At 28.2% G+C, this 24,165-nt stretch overlaps 1 protein-coding gene across 7 annotated transcripts in view; it reads right to left on the reverse strand.

The window, feature by feature from the left end:
- LOC107436484 (CD109 antigen) overlaps positions 1–23,799 on the reverse strand; it is a 138,509-nt gene extending 114,710 nt beyond the window's left edge. For 4 of the 7 annotated variants that reach the window (XM_071179417.1, XM_071179413.1, XM_071179418.1 and 1 more), the window contains exon 1: positions 23,259–23,762. The gene's annotated coding sequence lies outside the window, so the exon portion shown is untranslated. Of the gene's footprint in view, positions 1–23,258 lie in introns of all 7 variants that reach the window. The other 3 variants (XM_071179415.1, XM_043040168.2, XM_071179416.1) reach the window with 1 other exon arrangement.
- Between the last annotated feature and the right edge of the window lie 366 nt (positions 23,800–24,165).

Consider the following 24,165-nt stretch of genomic DNA (forward strand, 5'->3'; position numbering starts at 1 on the left):
GGTCAAAATTACCAGAATATGGTAAAATTTACCGTGTTTCCTGGTTCCATAGGAACATCAAACAGCTCGATAATCTTTACCAAAACACTTTGGTAAAATTAGGAAATTGAATAAAGTTTTATAATGCGTGATAAAACTTGGTAAATGTGGTAAATTTTGGTACTTTCATTATGACACCATAGAATATGACATGAAAATCATTTATTCGGTTAAATTTACTTTTCAGTTTTTTCCTTTTTCTACTAAATGCCTAGAAATAAGAACTATAATTTTGAAAACTAGAATTTCTAGCAGACCGTTACCACATGAACGAAAAAATTCCCAAATGAATGGTTTAAATACTTTATACTTACTTTTTATTTACTATAATTATGTTGTTTTTTCTTCCACAATGATCATTACAATACAGTACGGAGTTCTTTTATGGTTTAAATATCGTATATTTTTGTTTTATTAACCAGAAATATGGGGTTTTTTTATCAGATATGTCATTACCAAAGAGTACGGTAATTTTACTAGAATTTTTATCTCCGCGTTAGTGCATTTTAACACTGAAAACGGCAACAACTGTTTTACAAAGTGACATAAATACAGATAACTCTTGGTTCTTGGTGTTTCACTTACACCATGCTCACCTTTAGATTTACACCAATGGTGTTAATACAATGGTGAGCAACAAAAGAAAAGTAATTTCTAGATTTTTATGAAAAACTGAACTGAGGGTTCCGCGTTCGACTGACCGCCCAACTGGAACATCTGCTCCTGCACCCCAGAGCCCAATGTCAAGAAAACTGAGATGGGCACAATAGGCCTTGGCTCTCTTTGGGCTGTCGAGCCACTGAGTTTAGTTTTATATATGGGCCGACAGGCCTATGTAGGGGGCAGGGAACTGTCCTTGTATCAGGAAAGTTCTGGATTAGAATTCCGGGCAAGGCATGGATGTTCTTTCCTTCTCTGTACTATCTGTTCTGACTGTGGGAGCGACGTTGGTCCACCTAATATTGTGCCCCTGGAAAAGAGGCCAACAAAATCGCCCTGTATATGCCTGAATTGACGGATGTTAACACAGGTGGGCATTGGAAAAAAAAAAAGAAGAAAAAAAGTTTTATGTATGACATTGATTTTATAATATTATTTTCCGGTTAAATTCCACCTGAACTCTTTTGATACCATAGATAGTTGATATGAACTGTTATTTTTTATTATTAATTGTTAGCTCTAAACTAAAAAAAAGTTATCGTTTTAAAATTTCGAAGACAAAATAAAATCTATAATTCATGCAAAATCGATAAGCTATAATTCATGTAAAAGGCATAAATTAGGGCCTATAAATTAAGTAGGAAAGGGGAAAAGTATGATTTAAAATTATCATGTCACATACTAATGTGTACACTGCTTTAGATCCTTCAAAATTCTTCAAAAGTCCTTTATGGAATATATACATTCGTATTGTCATAAAAGTTAGGCTTAATTAAAGATCAAGGGATAAAACAATTTATGTCCAATAAAGCTGATTCTGAGAAAAAACGAATTTCAAGGCGGACAGGAACAGTTTTTCTACAGCATGACCCAGCTTCTCTATGTAACTACTCCTAGGCAGAACTGATTTTCCCAGTTATTAATTTGTCAAAACTTTGCAATCTTCAAAAGATAAAACATAGAAATCCAGACGACATTTTGTGAAAAATGGATATAAACCCTTCTTTCCACTTGATATTCATTTCGTATGTATTGGAAATAGGTAAAGATTAGGTTTGTTTAGGGCACCAGTGTACACTTGTTGAAGGAAGAATTTCAACAACAAAAAGGTATAAATACCAACACCTACTACTTATGACCGATTTTGTAAAATTTTTCTATTTTGGCATTTAGAATTGCATAGTTTAAATTGAAGTACTAATTTATACTGTTCTAAAAGTTTTCGACAGTTGTTAAATAAAATACTTTAAATTTACAAAATAATAATCTCATAGAAATATAATTGAATAAACGAGTTTTTTAATTGTGAGTAAAAAGTTTTCGAGTAGTTTAAATCATTTCTGAATTACGATGAAATACTCAAAAAGAGTAAATCTCATTAAAGGACAAAAACTTTTGACTGCCATCTTGACAAAATTATTGTCTTTTAGTCTTTAAAAAAACTAATGTTTTGTGCTATGTAAGCAATAGAAAAACATCAAGTATCACAATGTATTAAACCTATTTCTTTTTTTTGTTATTAAGAAATACATTTCAACCTCATTTAAGTTAAAGATAAAATATATTTATTTCAAGAAGTATAAAAAAGCATAACAATCCCAGCAATATATCATAAAAATGAACTAAGTATGAATGTGTATTATTCATTTCCTGATCTGGAATGAATAATGCACATTTAACCTTCAAATATAAAGAAGCTCGTTCTCTTACATTCTGAGTTCATTAATAAATTAAAAAATTATGAATAAAAATTTCTTTTTTAGGAATTTATTTGTCCTAGTTAGTCACGAAAGAGTACAAAATGGTTAGGTGGGCATCTTAAAATAAATGTTAAATTCATATGGAAACTAAAATCGCAGCACCTATAAATAACTTTACAAAAAGCCTTGCGTGTGGGAATGAAATTCGAGTTCTCTTTGATACATGAAGAATTATTTCAGAATATCTTTAGAGAACAAATTATGCCTGTAGTTTGAAAACTTTTATTGGATTATTGCCAAAAAAAAGTTAACTGAAATGCTTGTTTTGTGGGAAACATTGCGTAGAATGAAAGAATTGAATTTTGTGAAATTATTAAAAAAATAGCAATATGAAACAATATGAAAATATAACGCTCTGCATTTTGATGAAAAAACGTCTAAAAATAATCACATTTTTACCAATAATAAACATTGAACTCTTGAGTAGAAAAATATTTTTTTACTTTTCTGTTCTTTAGAGATGACTATTATTTAAATTTTTAAAATACGGTTACAAAAGTTATTGTTTTAGAGTTTAAAAAATAGCACAATAGTGGTCAAAGAGCATAAATCAAAAGATGCATTTAAAACCTCAAAAATACATAAATTTGATTTTTTAAATTATGAAAAGGCATTTTTTTCTATTATTTTTTTAATCACCGGTTTCTCTGTTTTGCGAATTTTTTTGAGGAACCAAGAACATTTTGGAAATTTCTTCGTAAAGTAACTTCCAAATAGCGAAGTGAATTTTCTATTTAACGAACGCTTCTTTGAGATCTTTCCTTATTCTTCACTTCCCTATTCAACTTCCACTTTCCCTATTTAAAATTACTTTGCAGTTGTAATTTTATACAGAAAATAAATACAGTCAAAATTTTATGCATAAATTTAGTTGCTTTTAGTTGAAAATGTATGTAGCATGATAGTGAAACAATGGATAATGTTTTTCTCTATTCTTGTTTTCCATGTAGATTTCTTTTATGAATAAGATTTATAAAATAAGTACATAGTAGATACTAGTTTACAAGATAAAGGTGTATCAATTGCTTTTTTAATTATGTCTAGTGTTTATGAATTTAAAACCTGTTTTGTGTTGTAAGCATTTCAAAAGGCGATTTTCTATTTAACGAATTTTCCATATAACGAACTTATCATCGGGATTGAGCAACTTCGTTAAATAGAGGTTCGACTGTATTTCCATGCAAGTAAAATTTCTAACGTTTTAAACCAATTTTTCACGCTCCTCTAAATAATATTTTGTTTTACTTTATTCAAAGTTTCGAGTAGGTGCCTTAAAAAATAGACAACAGTTGAGTATTACTTTGAGCAAAATCTTTTCGAAGATTTCCGTAAAGTAACCTCTTACTCAGAGTTTTACGTTCTGTAAAATAAGTCACGAAAGATCTTTGATCCTGACTCTATCCCATAAAGCATAAATTTTTAAAGTGAATATCTCTGTTCACATGTCAAATTCAACGGTGGAAATAGAGAGAAAAAGTCGAGTTTCGCCAACGCTTTTCATGAAACTACAGCGAACTTTACATTTCCATGAACATAATCTGTTTTATTTCAGACAGATGTATTCACGTTCGCTTTTTGAGCCAAATATAAATAAATAAATACCGTCTAAGAAAGAGAGTGTCGAATAGATGATTCAAGTCAAGAAGAGAAACGGGGACGTTTGGTGGCGATATATTTCCTCGAATTTTTTTTTCTCCAACTGTTTCAATCAGTTTATGCCGATGTTTTTTCCCAACTATTTCAAACAGATTTGGTCCAAAAAAATTTTTTGTAACTGTATTGTCAATTTTTGTGAAAATTGTACATTTTTAATACCGTACTTATATCGTAATTTTTTAATTAAACTTTTTGTTAAAAAAAAAAAGGTTTTGTTGATAAGTTTCTTAACTCTTTATTTCACTGAGTTACTATTCTGACACACTAAATTTCACTGAGTTCTTACTCTTTACTTCACTATGGTCATCATTGTTTTCTGTTATGTTTGGTCTATTCCAAAAATTACAGTTGGAAGTCAAGATTGCAATTAATCTGCTTCTACCGGGCTAAAGGGTTTCCTGTTACCAGGTTCATGACTAACTCGGAAAATTTTTTTANAGTATTAGAATAGTGTTCTCACTATCAGAAATAAAACTTACAAATTTGACGATTCAACTATCTTTTAGCTATATTTCGTTAAATTTGAGGATGCTATGTTAGGTCTATTCCAAAAATTACAGTCGGAAGACAGGATTGCAACTGATCTGCTTCTACCGGGCTAAAGTGTTTTCTGTTACCAGGTTCATGACTAACTCGGAAAACATTTTCACCCAGAACATTGTTTGTTCCCAAATATCATTGTTTTCTGTTATGTTTGGTCTATTCCAAATATTACAGTCGGAAGTCAGGATTGCACCTACAACTTTTAGCACTAACGAGGACCACTTTAATCGTCCATGTTCAAATTTTTAAAAAGAAAAAGATAATTCCCCAATTTTTGCATTCTTACAAAAGAATAGATAAATACATATGTTTTTGTTATTAAAAAAAACGTGCAACTTCTTAATTTATAAGATATAGAGAAATTTGTAATTAATCACGAATAACGAATAAATTTTATGAAAATATATAAAAATTCGGAAAATATTTTTTTTTATCATTTCCTTTTTCTGCAAAATTGAAGTAACTACTGTAAAAAAAAAGATCCTGGTTGATAAAATGCATCGATTATTTGAATAAAATTTTTCCTTAGAACTTTTGAGGGCGTGAGAGCATGGACCAACAGACCATTGGTCATTCGGAACAGGGGGCGTTAGAAATGAATGACGCTTAAATGGGAAAAAAAGGACAATTTCGGGAATTTACGACTTCCTCCCATCAACCAAATCTTTTTGCTCTAAATCTTTTCCACGACATTTGTCAATACTTGATGAAATAGCAAAAATGATTTTCTTTAAATGAATTCTGAGTTCTTACAATTGTTCGAATACGACAAATACTATTAAATACGAATTTAAAACTACCGATTTTGATCCTCTTTAAACGTATGAAACTAAACATTAAAATTATTACGAATTTCAAACTAAAATGCTCGATTCGATTTTTATTAGCTTTTTTACGGATAGCTAAACTTTATTAAATTAAATATTGCCTTTACTTTAAAAGTCTTAAACTTAGATATAGCATTTACTTAAACTAAATCATATTTTATACACTGTTAAAATTTTCATTGTAAAATTATGGTAAAAAAGCTGGCAGTTGTCTGTCCATCCGATTAACCGCAAAGTTTACGGTAAAGAAAATTTATTCCTTCTTGGTTTTGAAAGCATTTACATAAAGTATGGTCATAAAACCATGAATACAAAACTAAACGGTTTTTAACCATTTATAACTAGCATTTTTCAAAAACGTAAAAAATAATTAATTATTTAACTAGACATAGGAGCTCGGTTTTTTGCAAGGTAATGGGCATTGGAGAGTGCTAGACACTGGAAATTCTTCATGTGTTGAAGAGAATGGAGGAAATATTGCCGTTTCAATACTCTAGGACTCGAACTCCAGTTCTGCCGGTCGTGAGATTGACAGATAAGACTGTTCGGCTATGATATGTAAGCAGTTGCAAAAAACTAAATAGCTTCATTAAGTCGTTCTAGTTGATGCAATAAAATTCTGGTTCTTTAACAGTATTACGGGAAAGCAGTTTTTTCTTGATTACCATTTTATTTATGGTTTTTAGACTGTTTTGATTAAATATGGTAAAATAACCATTCTACAAATTGTTATTTACCCATTTTTTCAGAGAAATTTCTAGTAGTGTAGTGGTAGTATTAAAATAGTGTTCTCACTATCAGAAATAAAACTCACAAATTTGACGATTCAACTATCTTTTAGCTATATTTCGTTAAATTTGAGGATAATTTCGTCGCGAAAATCACGTGATTTGTGACGAAACACGAACTCTCAAATGTATGATTAAAATGTTTCCTCAACTTGAAACCTCATTACATTGCATTGTGAGAAATTGTTAACTAGAATGAAGACTAAATGATTAAAAATAATGTGACGAAATAAGTCGACTGGATTGCTTGCTAAATTCCAATCCTAAACATAGGATCATCTTTTATTTTATTATATCATAATTTTAAATTAAAGATGATTTCCGTGTTTGATTGTTTTCGTCAGCAAGTTGAACTTACGCTTAATAATTTAAGATGAAAAATTTAATTTTATTATACTGTTTTCTGTTATAACACACTAGGCTTTATTAAGATCGTTCATGAATTTTAAATTGAAGTTTTCCTTCGTATTTAATTTTTTACCAAACAAAGCTAAACTTTGCATAGATCATTTATTAATGTAAAATTAAAGTTAATGCATTTGTTTTCGTATAATGCTAAAATTCAGAAAGTAAGTTTTCAGAATCATAGTTTAAGATTACTTTCCTACTTTACAAAGGTAGTTAATTAAATTAAAATTAAAAAACATTTAGTCTAATTTTATTGTTTTTTATATGAAGTGAAAAATACAAAAAAAAATCCAGCATTTATAACTTAAGATCACGTTCTATTTTAAATATTTTCTAAATAAAACAAAATTGGAAGTAATAGTTAATTAACTAATTTAAAATTAACGGTATTCAATATTTTAAAGACTAAGACCAAAAAGTCAATAACGACCTGCCTTTGGTCAGAATTTAACTGTTAAAAAAATCTTAACAATATGCCAAAATAGAACTAAGAAATAATTATAACAATGTTTTTCCTTAGGGGTGAACAAGGAATAAAATACCCGCACTGTAAAAAAGTCAGAATTAAATTACAATAAAAAGTACCAACACTCAGAATGCCAGTACTTTTTAATGTAAAATCCATGATACGGAACAAAAAATCTGTTACACCGTAATATTTACAGTAATATTCTCCGTAAAATCACTGACTCACTCTAATTAAATAAATATTACAGTGAAAATTACGGTATAATATTTTACAGCAAAAATGGATTTCAGAAATGATATACCCAAAGTGCCGGTACTTTATACCGTAATTTGATGCTGAACTTTAAACAGTGCATAGGACGTGAATGAATAGGACGTAATTCATAAGAATAATTCCTTAGAATTAAAATTTAAAAAATCAGATAATAAGAAAGTGTTTTAAGAATTTAATGTTTTTTATAATATTTGTAAACGAATAAGAAATATATAAGTATCATATAAGTCTATAAATTTATCCCTTAACAAAATTATTCTTTTAGAAGAAGTCTATACATTATAAAACTTAACGAAATGTAATTCTGTAAAAAACGTTTGAGGCATGTCATTATAATCTCAAATGAAAATCTGTATTGTTTGAGAATATAGTAATATGTGTACTTTGTTTTCCACCATCAAAAAGTTCAAGATGTCCCAAAACCATGAATAAAACACAATGGATGAAAGGAATAGATAGCAATCTATATAACCGATTAAAGCAAGCTATATTTATATTTTATTTGCACGCAGTTATGAAGAATTGTAATACCCCGCCTAGCAATTCTCGACCAATTTAAGAAAAAAAAAATTAAAAATATCTAATGCGCATCTACAAAGTAAAATGTTTAATACGTTAAATTTTACCTGCAGTTGTGATCTAATGATGCAAAGCCATATAAATGTTGAGTAATAACAATAAGAGATTGTTAAGTTGTAGTTTAGATATCCGCGGTTAGTGCGGAAGTGACGTCATCATGAAAAATCAAGGGGTGCTTATTTCTGCCGGGGGGAAACGAAAATATGCCGTAGACCCGAAGTTGCTTATTTCTGCCCTCATGCAAAACGGAAGTTGCTTATTTCTTCCGTCTGCAAACCGGAAGTTGTTTATTTCCGCCCGCGTGCTTATTTCTGCCTGTATGTGGTTTTAGTTTCGGTTTCTGTTTTTAATAAAGTTTCGTTTTTTGATTTTATTTTTATTTATTACTTTTTTGAGGGTGGCCCTTGACTTTCCATGATGACGTCACTTCCGCCGCACAAAACGCGGCTATTACTACTTAAGTTGCAGTATAATGTGTATAATAGTTTAAAACCTGTATATGTGCAAATGATTATTTCCGTATTTAATAAATACTTAGATGTATTTATAATAAATATTAAAATTCATGCTAAAAGAATTTTTAAGTAAAATATTTTAATATAAACTATAATGAATCAAATTTTACTTCCCTAAGAATGAAAGATGGCTATTTATTTATTTATTCATTTATTTATTTATTTATTTACTTGCTAATCACACCTACTAAGGTAATTATTAACACTGGCATTCTAAAACCTAGTTTCTTAATAATTGTTATACGTCCGTTACCGAAAAACATGTAAGAAATTAAGTATTTATTTCCAAGATTGCTAAGCTAAAGACTGAAGGGAATAAATATTCGAGAAAGGATTTTTAGTTTCCCTTTTTATCAATGAAATTTTTTGGTATGTCAAAAATATTAAGGATAATTTTCTCAAATTTGGTTTAAAAATAGTATGATGAATCATCTTCTTGCAAAAGACTTGCATTTTAATTTCGCTTGAAACTGATTAGAAATTGAAAAATCATTTCGGAAATATAATTTAATAAGAAAAAATTCAATGTTTAACGGCTTACACTATTAATTTCAAAGTTTTAGTGACTAAGGTATTCGATAAAAATTAAAATTTGGAAAACAATTTTATAGTGAAATAATTTTTTTAAAAAAATCAATAAAGAACGGAGAGAAAAATTCTGTTTTAACTACCGTAGTGTACGGCAATAACATTTCTGGTAAAAAAATTTAAATTATTCTGATTAATAAAACCAAAACATACGGTATTTAAACCATTCATACGGTAATTATTTTCTTTCATTTGGTAATGGTTTGCTGGAAATTCTCGGTTTCAAAATTATAGTTCTTATTAACATACAAAACTAAAAAGTAAATTTTACCGAATAAATGGGGGTTTTTTTGCCGTGTACCAAGGTATTAAAGAATTACCGAATTTCACCACATTCACCAAATTTTATCACATATTATATATCCGTATTTTGTTGTTATTGTTAGCAAAATCATTACCAAATTGCTTTGGTAAAACTGACCGAACTATTTGATATTCCCATAGAACCTGAAACATGGTAAATTTTACCATATTCTGGTAGTTCAGACCAGGGATTTCCAACTTACTTGAGGCCCGGGGGCCACAATTAAAAACACTAATCAAATTGCGGGCAGCAACTTTATCAAAATTTTAAATAGGATTCTTTTATGTTTGAAAGAACATTAAATATTACCGTCATATTTTTACCAAGTTGTACAAAACAAAAGTATTGAATTACAAATCAAAATAAGAAGTAGATTTTTAAAAATATTTAATTGCATATTAAAAAATTCGGGCTACAATAACTTTAATGTGCACCCATGTATTAAATAATTAATGTGCGCCCATGTATTAAACAATTAATGTGAAACAGATATCTGATTGTTCAGATATAAAACTTTAAAAAGGTTGGTATTAAAACTTACATGGTAGCTCACAAAATGTTCATTGACAAAATTGAGGTTTGTCTGCTGCAACCACCAGAGAATAGATATTTACATTTTAAATTTAAAATTTACAAATGTGTGAGTAAATATTTTAGTCCAAAATGAGTGGTTTCAAAAAGTTAAATCGGAGAATTTCTTCGAGAAAATTTCTGATACACACATGCTAAATTATATTCACAAAATACAAAAAAAATGAAATAGAAAAGAGCAACATACACGATTATTTTGTATTTGAATAAATATTTTCTTGGATGCAAAACCTGAGAAATAAATTTTTTTTCATCGTTGATATGATAAATTTCACAGAAACGAAGAAATTAGGTTTTTATTAACCAGAAAAGTATTTTAAACCCATACAGATTTTTTACGAAAATTGTCCACAAAAAAATGACAACTAATATATTTTAGTACGCTGGCCGGATGCGGACTGGCCACCAGTTGGAAACAACTGGTTTAGACCATACTTTTTATCTGAGTGTACATTTAATTTTGCTTGTCTGAGTATATATTTATCCAAAGCCATCAATACAAAGTAATTAAAATTCATCAGTATCAAAATTAAATTCAAAGTACGAAATTTTAATTACAGGCTGTTTGCGTCTATAAACAAAAACTCATTAGTATTCTGAATCGAATAATGACAAATAAATGAAAGATTATTATTAAAGATGCATTTTAATAATAAAAAAATACACTTGTTTAATCAGGAAAAAGAAGCAATCCATAATCAAACTTGAATCAGACTGTCACCATGACAAGCTAATTCCCCCTAATGTTCAAAAAACTAAAAAATTATTCTCGTTCATTTTAAGTTAGTAACACTTACAACTCGCCATTTTTTCTCATAAACTTAATGCAATTTACTAATGGAAGTTCAGGGTTCTTATTAGAATTCGATTCGGAAAAGAAGAATTAACCATAACTTGAAAAATTAAAAAAAACATTTAATGTGTTTTAAACATTCTTTTTTAGCAACATATACAAGTTTTTTTTCGGAATATTTGAAAAAGCGTCAGTTTTAGGGTGACGAGAAAATAATATGGTCATTTCTTAAGATCTGTTCTTGTCACAAGAAAAGAAGCATTAATTAAGTGATTAAAAGACGTTTTTAAGAGAGAATTAATGATAGTTGATCATTTCTAATTCAACATATTATTTTCTAATTATATTTAAATTATCCTATTAGATATAATCAGCTCTGTTAAAAAAATATTAATCCTTACAATGTATTCATGCGAAAAATTATAATTTCATATTCATACTAAAGAACATAGAAATTTCTTCTTTTGTTTTCAGACAAATCGTACTGTTTTTCGTAAAATGAAAAGTACAATCATTGATTTGGCTGCACTCTCGGCTCAAAAATGCTTTCTGTTGTGATTAAAATATTAAAAGAACATTTTTATCTAGAATTTATATTAGTTGATTAAACTCATAAAAATGGCTAGTTTGCTAACCAATATTTTCTATGTTAGAACAACAAAAAAAATCGGCAATTTTTTTTAAATAAAAAGCTACATTCAACTTATTTATTTGTTTATTTATTTATTTTTGTGTGTAACTAAGTGGATGGCGAGCCTGATATACTTACATGTTTAAAAACATTTTCAAATTTCAAATTCAAACTCATAAAAATGAAGAAATATATTGCAATGTTCATTATTGTCAGCATCGGTGAAACATAATATCGGAAACTTTGAGTAGTGTTTTCTCTAAATAATGTTTTCTATACTCAGGGGTCTGTCCAGACATTTTGTGAAAGGTCCTGTTTTTGCAAAATTGTGAAAAAAACTACTCATAATTTTCGAATATAAAATAAGCGTTAAGTCACATTCTTTCAACCGAAGTCCTGCTATTGTGAATTTGTGCAAATACGGGTCCTGTTATTGCAAAAATTGCTGAAAACCTTTTCAAGAAGTTTTTAAATTGCAAATAGATACAAGATTCTGCTCAACAATTGCTGCTACTAATTTAGAGGTGCAACATACAAATATTTGGTATTTAGCCTATACTGCTTAACACGGAATATTTATTTCGGACATTTTTTCATCTACAAAAATTAGGTATTACTGGCTATGTTCAATGCTGCCAGGGACTACAATCCCCCTCTATATATATGAATGTTGCTTTTCATCTACAAAAATTAGGTATTGGTGACTATGTTCAATGTTGCCAGGGACTACAATCCCCCTCTATATCTATGAATGTTGCTTTTCATCTACAAAAATTAGGTATTGGTGGCTATGTTCAATGTTGCCAGCGACTACAANCCTTTTCAAGAAGTTTTTAAATTGCAAATAGATACAAGATTCTGCTCAACAATTGCTGCTACTAAATTAGAGGTGCAACATACAAATATTTGGTATTTAGCCTATACTGCTTAACACGGAATATTTATTTCGGACATTTTTCATCTACAAAAATTAGGTATTAGTGGCTATGTTCAATGCTGCCAGGGACTACAATCCCCCTCTATATCTATGAATGTTGCTTTTCATCTACAAAAATTAGGTATTAGTGACTATATTCAATGTTGCCAGGAACTACAATCCCCCTCTATATCTATGAATGTTGCTTTTCATCTACAAAAATTAGGTATTAGTGACTATGTTCAATGTTGCCAGGGACTACAATCCCCCTCTATATCTATGAATGTTGCTTTTCATCTACAAAAAATAGGCATTGGTGGCTATGTTCAATGTTGCCAGGGACTACAATACCCCTCTACATCTATGAATGTTGCTTTTCATCTACAAAAATTAGGTATTATTAGTGACTATGTTCAGTGTTGCCAGGGACTACAATGCCCCTCTATATCTATGAATGTTGCTTTTCATCTACAAAAATTAAAGTTCGCCGCTAAAAATATGTATGTATGTTTTTAACTGTGCAATAAGGGTATTTCTACCGCACTTACTCTGCCGTTATTATTCTGTTTTTAAAAGGAAAGGCTCGGGTGTTTATATTATTATATTACGAATCAATCGAGTTTACAAGTCCTTAAAGCCAAACAATTGCAATCGTAGGGGTACGACAAGTGAAGCGACTAAGGGACATAGACCCCTTTAACATTAAAAAAAAAAACCAACATAGTAAAAGCAGGAATGAATAAATAAAAGTGCTGCTTACAATAAATAAAAAATTTCTTCGTTCAGATCAATTCGAAAAGCGAGGACCGGTTTAAAATAAATAAATAAATAAATATCTCATATCGAGTCGCCCATTTGAAAATCGTGATTTTCTTAGTATCAATTCTTAAGGTACAAAGAAAGTCTGAGTGTAGTGATCCGAGGACAGTAGTTGAAGAAGGGGGGTCAAAGGGTTCTCGGTACTTGAACTCGCCAGTTGACTTAGTTTTTGAAGCATATTAAATGGCTTTGCTCGAAAAATCTAAACAATGTTACGATTTCTTTGTGCGTAACATTATGCATTCGTGTTTTGTTCCTTATACAGCTGTTACTCAGTTACGTATTTAGAGTTTAGCCCTAGATAAAATGAAATTAATAAATTAGGTGCATAAAAATTAGAGCATTAGCAATAAAATAATAGAATTCGAATTTTTTTTTTTTTTAACTTCTTAGAAAACTATAATTTAGTAAAAGTAATTTTTTTTTAAAATTAACGTACGAGAATTTCCATTAATTGGTATTGTTAAACCAAACAAAAATAAAATTTAAAAAATCCGTTTCATGTATAGTTATTTAGTGAGAAATATCCTCGGCATTAAACTTTTATTAAATATATAATTATGTTTGCCTGTGACTTAGTCTTCATAAAAACATTGCAAAAATTACTTTTAAAATGACTAAAGAATTATTAAACACTATTAAAGTTATTTAAGAATTAAAAAGAGAATGTTTATTAAGATAATATTTAAAAAAACAAGATATACTTTGAAAAAATTATATACATATATAGAAATAGATAGATAGATAGATTCACTAAATTAAACAAAATGAAAATTAATTATTGAATTAAAAGTTGGTCAAAAGTTGGCCATTTATTGGGATTCCAGATATGTTGCTATATACTATAATAAATATATGTTATTACTGAATAAAATTTATTCCAATTTCATAAACTCGCAGCATTATCACGTGATTTAACGATTTTTAGAGTTACCTTATTTATTTATTTTATTTTGCTTTGTGTATTAATTTCTTTATTTTTTAATAGATGGAGGCATCGTGGTAAACATTTTGTAGTAATGAGATTTAAGGTACATAAAAAAATCATAATTCTGGCAAATAAAACCAAATAATACGGTATTTAAACCATTCATTTGGTAATTTTACCGTTTGCATGGTAACCATTAACCGGAAGTTCTAGTTTTAAAAATTATAGTTCTTATTACCGCACATTTAGAACCAAATTTAAAACTGAAAAGTAAATTTTCCGAAAAAAAAAAACATTTATAGCACGTTCTCTCTATGATAAAACTACCAAAGTTTACCATGTTTACCAAACTTTATCACATATTATAAAATCATATTTCATTGTTTATTATGCCAAAATCATTACCAAAGCACATCGGTAAACATTGCCGAGCTTTTTGGTGTTCCCATAGAGCCAGAAACACAATAAATCCATATTCTAGCAGTTAAAACCCTACTGATTTTCTCACTGTACTATTGTGCTGAAAAATAAAACAATTTTTAGAACTTTTTTTGTAGGTATTCTCAGTTTGATATTCGTTTTTGTAATTTCTGATGAAAGAGTTTTAAACTCATTTAAAGACGCAATAGTTGAAGTAAAAACATTATAATAGATCAGGTTTATTCAATATTTGTTAGAGCAGTCAGAAATATAAAAACGCAGAAATTCTGTAAAAGGAGAAACATATCAAAACTGGTTGAGTAAATAACAGACAGGTTAAAGCCCTCGGGAATTAAAAAAAAAAATTCTGCAGTTCCATCTTTTACATAGTTTTTTTTTTTCTTCTTTTTTTTCTATAGCTATAATCTGCGGTGTATTTCAGAGAAATCGGAGTGTGTTTGCTTTTGTTACTCAGACAATGTAGAAGGATCTCAGTTTTCACAAAGTAAACACAAAATCTCACAGAATTAAAATTCGTTTATTTCACATATCTTGAATCTATTTCAAATCAAAAAACTATGTATCGTTTAGTTCAAAGCAAGTCGTAAGAAAACATTGTTCTTTAATTAAATGATAATAAGTTCAAAAAAATAAAAAATTCTGAATGCATAAATCTTTATCACAACTTAGCAATGAACTTATTACACTTTAACAACCATACTATACACATATATTTGTTAAAAACCCACTACGCTCTAATTTTAATAGTTTTCGTTATAAAGTAGTGGTTTACATAAATGTATGCATACNGAGAGAGAGAGTGAGAGAGAGAAAGAGATAGATAGATACACTAAATTAAACAAAATGAAAATTAATTATTGAATTAAAAGTTGGCCATTTATTGGGATTCCAAGATATGTTGCTATATACTGAATAAATATATGTTAATACTGAATAAAATGTATTCCAATATCATTAACTCGCAGCATTATCACGTGATTTAACGATTTTTAGAGTTACCTTACTTATTTATTTTATTTTGCTTAGTGTATTAATTTCTTTATTTTTTTAATGGTCGGAGACATCGTGGTAAACATTCTGTAGTAATGACATTCCTGGTAAAAAAAATCATAATTCTGGTAAATAAAACCAAATATATGGTATTTAAACCATTCATTTGGTAATTTTTCCTTTCGCATTGGAAACCATTTACCGGAAGTTCTAGTTTTCAAAACTATAGTTCTTATTACCACACATTTATAACAAAATATAAAACAGAAAAATAAATTTTCGGGAAAAAAATTATTTTTTTAGCACGCTCTCTCCATCATAAAATTATCAAAGTTTACCATGTTTACCAAACTTTATCACATATTATAAAATCATATTTCATTGTTTATTGTACCAAAATCATTACCAAAGCGCTTCTGTAAACATTGCCGAGCTTTTTGGGGCCCCCATAGAGCCAGAAACCCAATAAAATCGTATTCTGGCAGTTATAACCATATTGATTTTGTCAGTGTATTATTGCGCTGAAAAATAAAACAAATTTTAGAACTTTTTTTTTAGGTATTCTCAGTTTGATATTCGTTTTTGTAATTTCTTATGAAAGAGTTTTAAACTCATTTAAAGACGCAATAGTTGAAGTAAAAACATTGTAATAGATCAAGGAATCGCAATCATTTATTTCACTGGAAACTAGTGAACTATCAGGTTTATTCAATATTTGCTAGAGCAGTCAAAAATATAAAAACGCGAAAAATATGTAAAAGGAAAAACGTATCAAAACTGGTTGAGTAAATAACAGACAGGTTAAAGCCCTCGGGAATTTAAAAAAAAAAATTCTGCAGTTCCATCTTTTACATAGGTTTTTTTTTCTTCTTTTTTTTCTATAGCTATAATCTCCGGTGTATTTCAGAGATATCGGAGTGTGCTTGCTTTTGTTACTGAGACAATGTAGAAGAGGCCTGTTTCCACAAAGTAAACACAAAATCTCACAGAAGAATTAAAATTCGTTTATTTCACAGAACTTGAATCTATTTCAAATCAAAAAACTATGTATCGTTTAGTTCAAAGCAAGTCGTTAGAAAACATTGTTCTTTAATTAAATGATAATAAGTTTTAAAAAAATATAAAATGCTGAATGCATAAATCTTTATCAAAACTTAGCAATGAACTTATTACACTTTAACAACCATACCATACACATATATCTGTTAAAAACCCACTACGTTCTAATTTTAATAGTTTTCGTTATAAAGTAGTGGTTTACATAAATGTATGCATACATTACTTCGTAATAAATAAATAATTAATATTAATTGATTAAATAAATAATGAATTAATTAAATAATTAGACAAACAAATAGTTATAAATAATTAATCTTGATTAATTGATATTAATTAATTAATTTAATAAAAAATATTTAAATTAAACCCGTTCGTAAAGTTGATTTATAACTGTTATTTTTTTTATTTAAAAAGAATGTAAAATTATAGTTGAAATAATAAAATAAGAAAGAAACTTATGAAAGAAATTAAGATATGACATAATGAGAATTTGCTTCTCTTAAGAGAATTAATGGTCGAAAAAAATAAATGTAATAATATATAAAGACTTGCTTTGTAAGAAAAATATTTAAAAAGATTACCAAAATCTATAGTTTATTTGAAGCGAAAACATGCATACATAGGTTTAAATTAATTTAAAGCAGTTTAAGAAAAAGTAAGATAAGTAATTTCAAAAATTAAATATCGTTTTATTCTATTTTGAAATATCATTTCAATTTATTCCAAACGAAACTTCAAACTGATTAAAGTAATTTGATAAATCTCACTTCTTCTTACCCCCAAAAAAGACAAATTTATTTTTAAAAAAAGCAATAGAATAAAAAGTACCTTACGAACTACCAAATTAGAATTTCACTCACTGCAATTATTTAAGTTATTTAATTTAAAACCGAAACGTATTTGAAATAATTAATGATCCCATCTTTCTGAAAAAAAGGAAAAGATAAGCGAAGAAAGGAAAAGAAAAATCAGAAATATTTCAAAACACCGTAAGAAAATACGTTAAATAATTTCATAAAAGGAATAAAATTAAACACCATTAATTAAATCTCGCTGATCATTTAGAACAAAATATTTCTCTAATTATATATATTTGATTTGAGTTTTAATGTGTTTCGAATCCTGGTAAAAAAATTACTTTTTGGATAGATTTTATTTTTTAAATTTTTTAGCAATCATTGACGAAAAAATGAGAGATTTAAACAGAATCTTTTCTAACAGTAACATTTATTATATTTTTATATAATTTATTATTTAAAAAAGACATTTCGACAAAACATGTAAAAATTTAGGATAAAAATAATTACTTTTAAAAATAAGGATAAAAAAGTGAATGAAAAATAAAAATTAAAAGTTTAAAACAAATGAATTTGCACATTTTTTATCAATCAATGTGTCAAATCATTGTCTATATTTTGTTTGTTTTTTATTATATATCTTGAAACAATTAATTTCAGTCTTTTATATTTTGATACTTAAAATTGGATGCAATAAATTAATTAAAAAGATTAAAATCAGCGATTTTAAATAATTAATTTTGAAAAAAAAATTCGCATCAAAACTTTACATTTGATAACAATACTTTTAAGATAAATTGTAATGCTTTCAAAAAGATTTTGCATAAGCAGATCAAAAATAGAATCTCTTTAAAGAAATAAAATAATTTAAAGGGTTTTGTAGAAGGACTGTCAAGTATATATATAATTAAGAAAGGAATAAAAGAAAATAAAACTGCTATCATTTTTAAAGGCAACGCAAAGTTAGGTGATAAAAATAAAAAATTGCAGAAATTATTTGACTTCCTGTATATCTGAAGTCATAACCTTCAGAAAGAATTTGCATATAAGATTTTTTGAAGGAACTAGAAACTGAAAGATGAACTAAAAACTGGATAAAATATTGCTAAAATATTGCTTATCACCTTTAAACTAATAAAAAAATGTGAACTATAGATAGTAATAAACTAAAAATGGATAAATTAGAAACGAAATTCTGAATAAAATAAGGAACTAAAAACTAACTTATAAACTAAAGACTTGAAAAAAATGAGCTAAAAACTGAAATAAGGACACACTTGATTTAGAAGGAATTCCAACCTAAAGGGTAGTAAGCAATTTTTCCAAATTTTTTTTTAAAAAAGCTTCCTTTTCTGTCACCTTATTTAATGATGGAAAAAAAACTTAAATAAAAATTTAACTTGAATTTCCTCTTTGAATGCATCCTCCGTAACTTCCTAGTCACACTTGCAAAATGCAAGTCACCTGCGCGAAGTCACAGTTTCGTCGAAAGCCCTATTAAAACTGCTTTGTAGTGATTTCCCCGGAAGAATCGATAAGAGGGGAAATGAATTTTTTTTTAAAAAAAAAGAAGAATAAAAAACAGTGTAGGGAATATAAAATCACTTTTCGTAAGGTAGAAACTGAGGGGGGAACAATATAGAAAAAGAACTCTATAGGTAAAATCGTGAAGGCAACTTAAAAAGGGAGCGTCTGGTAGCCATCTGCACGTTAAGCCTCCCAGCTGCTCTCTGACAATATCCCCGACAATGTGTTGACATAATGAAATCAAAGAGTTCATTCCGAATTTAACGTTTTCGTTCACAAACTTATCGCTGTACAAATTCACGGACCTGAATGGTTTTAACGAAGATTGCTAACAACTTTTACGAATTCAGTTCTGACAAATACTGAAACAACTAGTAAAATACAGTGAATGTTTGAAAAACATACATATATAGGGCTGCCAACTTTCAACGCTTTATGGGAAAATTTCTTCTAGTGGTAGCTAAGTTTATTTTTTGATGTATGCTTCTTTGTTTTGTAAATTTAATTTAAAGTTATTTTCCACTCCCATTGCGCATAAATGATTAAAAAGCTCAGATGAAATGCCATTTTGTTCAAGCACTATCATGGTGAGGCTCTTAAAATGTCTGCAGAGTTACCGAAAATTTCGAAAGCTGCAGTTTTCAACTGTCTAGAACTCTATAAAATATTTTTCAAAAAACGTAGTAGTTGGCAGCTCTGCATAAAATCATGTTAAGTCAAAATTTAAAAACACACAAATTTCACGGCACAAAGACATGTAACGGTTCACTATAAGTACAGAACGTAGGGAAGAATTATTCATAATACTAAGTATTTAAAAAATACGATTTCTAATGAAAAAAGAAATTTCGCAAGTCACTTGGGAAGAAAGTATGGTCAAAACTACCAGAATATGGTAAAATTTACCTAGTTCCTTTCTCTATGGGAACACTAAAATGCTTGATAATTCTTACCGAAGATTTTGGTAAATGATTTGATAAATGAGGTAAAATTTGGTAATTTTTACCTGGGTATCATTGAACCTGGCATTAAAACCCTTTATTCGGTTAAATTTACTTTTCAGTTTTGTATTTTTTACTAAATGTGTGGAAATGAGAACTATAATTTTGAAAACAAGAATTTGCAGAAAATCGATACCAAATTAATGGCTTAAGTACCGTATAATTTGGTTTTATTAACCTGAATTTTGTTGGGGTTTTTTGTAAGAAATATTACTATACAGTATGGTAATTTTACCAGAATTTTTTTCTCCGAGTGGAGTTTCTGTATATTCTAAGATATTCTACATATTCTGAAATTCACACTTATTTTTCTTAAGATATTATTTATATTTAAATCGGAAATCGTCATGGAGAAATCTTCAAAGGAAGCCATTGGCTCACACTGGGCTGTCTGGCCAACTATGATGATGATTATTATTTATATTCATTTTTGTTCCGCTGTTTATTTTTTGTCAGGTCTAAGAAAGAAACTATTTTATTAGAAAATTAGGTAGAATTTTTATGTAGAGGGATGAGGCATCCATTTAACAATATACGGGCTCTATATTATCCATAGCATATCTTTTTTGACGTTTACTATATTACTGATATTAAATATATTCAGTGGAAGACCAAAAATAAATAATAGTGCATTATTGTTATGTGACAACGAGAAGTTTTCGTGGTTTTCTTCTCTATCTTAAATTCTCATTATTTTTTAATCACTGTATTCATAAGTTATAACAAAAAAAACGAACTTTTGCTCCTTACTTTACCTTTTTCAAATTAGCTTTTAGTCTTCTGAAATGCTGCATTCTGAAGTACAAAATTAATGAAGAAATGATTTTGTTGTGTAATATAAACGAATTTCAGGCGTAATAACATTATTAATCAATATAAAATAATAACTTATTATAATTTCTATTTCATATATTCTATTATTCTAATTTCGGGGGCACACAAATAATACAATTTCTGCAAGGTAAAAATACATTATTTTGAAACTAAATTAAACAGTTATACAATATTTGACATTTAAAAATTACGGAAAACACTATGAGTCATCACGAAATCATGTCATATAATTTACGGTTTTATGTAAAAACTATAGCTTGGATCAGAAACAAGGAGTCTTTTTTTATATATAAAACCTGCAACTGATTACGAATTCTAAAATGGAATAAATCTTATCCTTAGTATTTCATTGCGATCTCCAAAATAAAAAAAAATATCCGTGAGAAAGAAGAAAAAGAAGTTAAGAACAAGAAAATGTTCAAATATCCAATACATGACTCACTTTTGGAATAATTATGATTTTCAATTTATTGTGAAAGTTGTTTAAAATAGGAAGTCTTCAAGAAAAAAAAAGTAAGAAATTCTTTCTAAAATTTTAATTGCATTTAAAAGAATTAAAAAATTACTGCTTGAAATTTCGACTTACAATTCGAAACCGCTGAGTGAACTAACAAACCACAAATTCCTCATAAGTTATTATGAAACAGGATGCTCTTACGAAGAAAAGCTTAATTATTTTAAGATAATAAATCATTGATTAAGATAATCATCGTAATTTTTTCTCTGGATTCTCTTGGAAAATTTTCAACAATTATTATTAATTTCAGAATTTTTAATTTTGAGTGCAACTCAAAAAACAAAGGAAAGTTAGAAACAGTAAAAAGTCTGTGGCTATATCTCTATTTTCTACACTATAAAAAAAAATGCATATCAAATTACTGTAAAAAGTATCGACACTCAGGATATTGCTACTTTTTACCGTGGAATACATTTTTACCGGAACATTTTACGGAACAAAAAATCTGATATATCGTAATTTTTAATTACATTAAAATCACTGAATTACTCTAACTAAACAAATATTACCTTAAAAATACGGTATAATATTTTACGGAAAAAAGGAATTTTTCGGTAAATTTATGGAATTTAAGGATAGTGCACCCAAAGTGCCGGTACTTTATACCGTCATTTGAACCTGAATTTTTTAGAGTGTAATCATGTGTAAGATAATTGTAAGTGGTATTATTATAAAGTGAAGACAACAAAAAATTACAAATACTATATTTATTAAAACTTAGATGCATTTTAGTGCAAAATGTAGTAGGATAGCGTAACAGGACATAACAAAAGCATTAAACAATAATAAGGTTATAAGGTTTAGCAGAGTTAAATAGTCTGTAAGTTTAATCTAGGTTTTAATAAATAATAAAGTTTCAATGTTCAGCTAATTCTTATTAATACATAATCAAAAATAATATATTTAATAAATTATTTGTTATAGCCTACTATGTTATCCTGCTAAAGGTGCATCATATTGAGATGAAACGCTTCTAGGTTTTTTTATTAAATATATTATTTGCGATTTTAACGTTTGCCTTCTCTTAATCATAATACTAAAAATTTATCAATTATAGATATTTCAAGAGTTACCGGCTAGTCCAATAGGTGGAATATATTTAAGGAAAGAAAATATATTTTGGAGCTGAATTAAAAATTATAATGTATTTCATAGCTTAGAATTTATAATGCAGCAAAAGTTTAAAAAATTACCGAAAATTTCAACAGCAAAAATATTTTTGTCTATAATACGCAAACTATGTTTTATGTTTAAAAAAATTAAAAATAGCTCATGCATACACTTTAAATTGCTTATTTTAAAATAATAAATAAATAATAATGTTAATAATAATAAGATATGTTTTCAACATTTAAAAAAGTAGGCTTTTTAGTTTAGCCACAATAGTTCTCGAACATACGAAAAACAAATTATTACATCTGCTAAATGTGTTCAAAAAGATCATTTTTTTATCGCTTTCTTGTTTTTAATTTTGATGAATTCAATTTGATGATGAATCATGAAAATTTTCGTTATTTTGTCAGAAATATTTAGAGATTTAAAAGATTTCTAATTACTGTGAGGGTCATGTACACACCGCCCTCCCCTCACCTATGCCTATACGTAAAACGCATTAGATAAACAAACAAACAAAAAATTAAACAAAGACTGATAGCTAAATGATGAAGTCAGCAATTACAATTAAATCATTTAAAGTATCAACAATTTTAATTAAATTTACTTACGTCACCACGAATTTTTTTAAGTTTGCACAATTTAAAAACTTATAGCATGGATAGCAAAACTGTCACGATTAATTGATTTTAATTTAGAACGTTTATAACAAACAAAATTTTTATTCCAAAAATCGTAAATTTAAATAAATCAAATCAAGTTTTTGTATTCGAAATTATGCAAATTTAAAGCTACCGGTTTTTAATATGTAATATAAATTCAAATCCATAAAAAATTATTTCAAGTTCAAAAAGAATTATTTTAAGTGTATTGAAGGGAGGAAATAACTTACCTAAAAAACTGCTTGATATTCTAGTCTTCCGAAAACAATTTTTTTCAAGCAAAGCTCTTTACTAAAACAGACCAAGTAAAGCATCCATCGGGAAGGAAAAGTTACTATCAACAAACAAAACACTAAAGCAGATTATGCCTACACAAATGTCAAACGATTTTCACTTGGATCGTCTGCTTCGATTGTTCTTTTTTTTCCCACGTTTTCCATTTATTTCCCCAACATTAGGGGGAGGGATATACATAGAACTAAATCACTGGGAAATCGAATAATCTATGGAACGTTTATCAAGTTACTAGAAATCCGGGAGACGACCGGACACTTTAGAAATCATTCCGGCTAAGTGCTGTTTAGGGGGGAGTGGTTGAAAACTTTTCGGGATGAAGTTTCCTTTTTCAGTGCTTTAACCGGCGTCGACGGACGCTCTGATTCGAAGTCGCCGAACCAAAAACTCACCGGCGTTTTCTCATTTTCCCGGCAACTTTTGCGCATCGTGCGAGTTGATGTTCAAGTGTTGAGAGGAGAGGAGGGGGGAAAAGTCACGTGATTCTTTCTTTTCTTTTTAGCATCCCTTTCTGCTTTTTGTTTTTTTGGCGGGAGAAAGTTCTGTTTATAATATTCATTAAAAAAAAGAAGGTAAAAGGCTAAAAGAAACATCACTGGATTGATTGGCTTTCTTAAGAGTACAGTAAATATTATTTTTCATGTCTGAAAATAAAAAATATTAAAAAAAATGTGCCCCAAATAAAAATATTTGCAAACTATTTCAGGAATTTTTTTTTGTCTTAAATTATAAGGGGAATAATATTAAACCGTTTGAATTAATTAGTTTACTTAGAGGGATTCCAGGACATTAAAATCTTACTAATTCTGTGTTGTACTTCATAAATTTGTAAATAATATTTTT

Source organism: Parasteatoda tepidariorum, chromosome 4 (assembly GCF_043381705.1).
Source record: "Parasteatoda tepidariorum isolate YZ-2023 chromosome 4, CAS_Ptep_4.0, whole genome shotgun sequence".
NCBI classification, from domain to species: Eukaryota; Metazoa; Arthropoda; class Arachnida; order Araneae; family Theridiidae; genus Parasteatoda; species Parasteatoda tepidariorum.